Consider the following 4,616-nt stretch of genomic DNA (forward strand, 5'->3'; position numbering starts at 1 on the left):
GTAGAGAGAGAGAGTCCTCCTCCTCCTCTCTTTACCGAGGAGGGAGAGAGGTCTCCCTCCTCCTCTCTGAAATGTCTCCCTCCCCTCTCCTCTCCTTCTCCCTCTCCCTCCTCCTCTCTCCTTATCTCCTCTCCTTTGAGACTCTCTGAGGGCCCTCTCCATCTCCCTCCTCCCTCCTCTCTCTGTCCGTCTCCCTCCCCTCCTCTCTGTCCGTCTCCCTCCTACTAGAGAGAGGAGGCCTCTCTGAGGGTCCTCCCTCACCTCCTCTCTGTCCGTCTCCCTCCTCCTCTCTGTCCGTCTCCCTCCCTCTCTCCTCTCTGTCCGTCTCCCTCCTCCTCTCTCATCCGTCTCCCTCCTCCTCCTCCCTCTCTGTCAAGTCTCCCTCCTCCTCCTCTCTGTCCGTCTCCCTCCTCCTCCTCTCTACCGTCTCCCTCCTCCTCTCCCATCCGTCTCCCCTCACTCCTCTCTCTCCGTCTCCCTCCTCCTCCGTCTCCCCCTCCTCCTCTTCGTCCCCTCCTCCCTCTCTCATCTGTCTCCTCCCTCCTCCTCTCTCATCCGTCTCCCTCCCCTCCTCTCCAGATCTCTCCCTCCCTCCTCCTCTCCATCTGTCTCCCTCCCCCCTCCTCTCCATCTGTCTCCTCCTCCTCCTCCTCTCCTCTCCATCCTCCTTCCCTCCTCCTCCTCTCCCTCCTCTCCATCTGTCTCCCTCCTCCTCCTCCTCTCCCTCCCTCCTCCATCTGCGTCTCCCTCCTCCTCCCCCTCCTCCCCTCCTTGTCTCCATCTCCTCCCCCTCCTCCTCTCCTCCTCCTCCATCTCCTCTCCCTCCTCTCCTCCTCCTCTCCTATCTGTCTCCCCTGCTCCTCTCCTCCTCTCCCTCCTCTCCATCTCAGTCTCCCTCCTCCTCCCTCTCCCTCCTCCTCCATCTTGTCTCCCTCCCCTCCTCCCTCCGTCTCCTCCTCCTCTCCCTCCTCCTCTCTGTCCGTCTCCCCTCTGTCCCCTCCCCTCCTCTCCATCTGTCTCCTGCCCCTCCTCCTCATCTGTCTCCCTCCTCCCTCTCCTCCATCTGTCTCCCTCCCCTCCTCCTCTCCATCTGTCTCCCTGCCCCTCCTCCTCTCCCTCCCTCTCCATCTGTCTCCCTGCCCCTCCTCCTCTCCATCTGTCTCCCTCCCCCTCCTCCTCTCCATCTGTCTCCTCCCCTCCTCCTCTCCCTCCTCTCCATCTGTCTCCCCTCCCCATCCTCCTCCCTCCTCTCCATCTGTCTCCCTCCCCCTCCTCCTCTCCATCTGTCTCCCTCCCCCTCTTCCTCTCCTTCTCCCTCCATAGTGATGGGGAGAATGTTCCAGACTCGGTGCCGGTACCCCGTTCATCCCGCCGGGCCAAGACTGCAGCTTTGGACAAAACCAGACTGGACCTCAGTGCCCTCATCAACCAGGAGGCCAACGCCTCGTAGAGTCCCACGTCAGATAGGGTAGAGAGGTCAGAGGTCAGGATGCCGAGTGGAATCAGAGTAGTGGACATGTAGATCAACAGGTTTAGAGACAGAAGGAATTCCTATCATCAACCTGAATGAAAAATGTGATTTTATTGGATTAAATAAACTATTAAACTTCCTCCTTCCTCTTGTGTCTCTCTGCTGTAATTCTCCCTTTGTTATTGAGGTCTTTATTCCTCCAGGTAGTCCCATTGAGCTCTGTATCCCTCCAGGAAGTCCCATTGAGGTCTGTCTCTCTCCAGGAAGTCCCATTGAGGTCTGTATTCCTCCAGGAAGTCCCATTGAGCTCTGTCTCCCTCCAGGAAGTGCCATTGAGCTCTGTCTCCCTCCAGGAAGTCCCATTGAGGTCAGGAGTACTCTGTATCCCTCCAGGAAGTCCCATTGAGGTCTGTCTCCCTCCAGGAAGTCCCATTGAGCTCTGTCCCCCTCAAGGAAGTCCCATTGAGCTCTGTCCCCCTCCAGGAAGTCCCATTGAGGTCTGTCTCCCTCCAGGAAGTCCCATTGAGGTCTGTCTCCCTCTGTTATTGAGCTCTGTATCCCTCCAGGAAGTCCCATTGAGTTCTGTATCCCTCCAGGAAGTCCCATTGAGGTCTGTCTCCCTCCAGGAAGTCCCATTGAGCTCTGTCCCCCTCCAGGAAGTCCCATTGAGCTCTGTCCCCCTCCAGGAAGTCCCATTGAGCTCTGTATCCCCCTCCAGGAAGTCCCATTGAGGCTCTGTCTCCCTCCAGGAAGTCCCATTGATCTCTGTATTCCTCCAGGAAGTCCCATTGAGCTCTGTCTCCCTCCAGGAAGTCCCATTGAGCTCTGTATCCCCCTCCAGGTAGTCCCATTGAGCTCTGTATCCCTCCAGGAAGTCCCATTGAGCTCTGTATCCCTCCAGGAAGTCCCATTGAGGTCAGGAGTACTCTGTATCCCTCCAGGTAGTCCCATTGAGCTCTGTATCCCTCCAGGAAGTCCCATTGAGCTCTGTCTCCCTCCAGGAAGTCCCATTGAGGTCTGTCTCCCTCCAGGAAGTCCCATTGATCTCTGTATTCCTCCAGGAAGTCCCATTGATCTCTGTATTCCTCCAGGAAGTCCCATTGAGGTCTGTATTCCTGGATCTCGTCACAGTATCTCTGTTCATTCATTATCATGCTGAAACATGAGGTGATGGCGATGGGTGAACGGCACCACAATGGGCCTTCAGTTGAAACCGGGATTCATCCGTGAAGAGCTCACTTCTCCAGCGAGGCTGGAGTGTGAAACACTGAAATCGGTTACGACGCCAAACCGTCGTCAGGTCAAGACCCTGGTGAGGACGACGAGCATGCAGATGAGTTTCCCTGAGACGATGGTCTCAGACCAACCCACAGTTTCATCAGCTGTCCAGGTGGCTGGTCTCAGACAAACCCCCAGTTTCATCAGCTGTCTGGGTGGCTGGTCTCAGACAAACCCCCAGTTTCATCAGCTGTCTGGGTGGCTGGTCTCAGACAAACCCCCAGTTTCATCAGCTGTCCAGGTGGCTGGTCTCAGACAAACCCCCAGTTTCATCAGCTGTCCAGGTGGCTGGTCTCAGACAAACCCTCAGTTTCATCAGCTGTCTGGGTGGCTGGTCTCAGACAAACCCCCAGTTTCATCAGCTGTCCGGGTGGCTGGTCTCAGACCAACCCCCAGTTTCATCAGCTGTCTGGGTGGCTGGTCTCAAACAAACCCCCAGTTTCATCAGCTGTCCGGGTGGCTGGTCTCAGACAAACCCCCAGTTTCATCAGCTGTCCAGGTGGCTGGTCTCAGACAAACCCCCAGTTTCATCAGCTGTCTGGTGGCTGGTCTCAGACAAACCCCAGTTTCATCAGCTGTCCAGGTGGCTGGTCTCAGACCAACCCCCAGTTTCATCAGCTGTCCAGGTGGCTGGTCTCAGACAAACCCCCAGTTTCATCAGCTGTCCAGGTGGCTGGTCTCAGACAAACCCCCAGTTTCATCAGCTGTCTGGGTGGCTGGTCTCAGACCAACCCCCAGTTTCATCAGCTGTCCAGGTGGCTGGTCTCAGACAAACCCCCAGTTTCATCAGCTGTCCAGGTGGCTGGTCTCAGACAAACCCCCAGTTTCATCAGCTGTCCAGGTGGCTGGTCTCAGACAAACCCCCAGTTTCATCAGCTGTCTGGGTGGCTGGTCTCAGACCAACCCACAGTTTTACATCAGCTGTCTGGGTGGCTGGTCTCAGACCAACCCCCAGTTTCATCAGCTGTCTGGGTGGCTGGTCTCAGACAAACCCCCAGTTTCATCAGCTGTCCTGGTCTCAGGTTTTATCAGCTGTCTGTCTGGTCTCAGACAAACCCACAGTTTCATCAGCTGTCCGGGTGGCTGGTCTCAGACCAACCCCAGTTTCTCAGGCCAGGTGGTCTCAGACAAACCCCAGTTTCATCAGCTGTCCAGGTGGCTGGTCTCAGACAAACCCTGTTTTAATCAGCTGTCCAGGTGGCCGTCTCAGACGGTTGGCGTGGTTACACAAAATCGGCAGAGGCGACTAGATGGCAGAGCTAGAGTTACATGAAATTCTCTGGCAACAGCCCTGGTTGAACATTCCTGCAGTCAGCCCAGTTTCTCCCTCAACGTGAGATATCTGTGGCACAAGGTGCACCTATGTAATGATCACGCTGTTTTAATCAGCTTCTTCCCCGTTTGTCAAGTGGATGGAGGATCAAAAGCAGAAACCCAACGGGGATGGAAACACATTGTTGCACAAAACAGAAATAAGCTTAATCGGAAAATATATGCAAATAAAGGATCTGTTTGTTTCTATATACATTTTGGAAAAAAAATTCTCAAAACCTGTTTTCGTCTTTGTCATTATTGGGGTATTGTGATGTCATTATTGGGGTATTGTGACGTCATTATGGGGTATTGTGATGTCATTATGGGGTATTGTGATGTCATTATGGGGTATTGTGACGTCATTATGGGGTATTGTGATGTCATTATTGGGGTATTGTGATGTCATTATTGGGGTATTGTGATGTCATTATTGGGGTATTGTGATGTCATTATTGGGGTATTGTGACGTCATTATGGGGTATTGTGATGTCATTATGGGGTATTGTGACGTCATTATGGGGGTATTGTGACGTCATTATTGGGGTATTGTGAT

This window comes from Oncorhynchus nerka, unplaced genomic scaffold (genome assembly GCF_034236695.1).
Source record: "Oncorhynchus nerka isolate Pitt River unplaced genomic scaffold, Oner_Uvic_2.0 unplaced_scaffold_2097, whole genome shotgun sequence".
In the NCBI taxonomy this organism is placed as follows: domain Eukaryota; kingdom Metazoa; phylum Chordata; class Actinopteri; order Salmoniformes; family Salmonidae; genus Oncorhynchus; species Oncorhynchus nerka.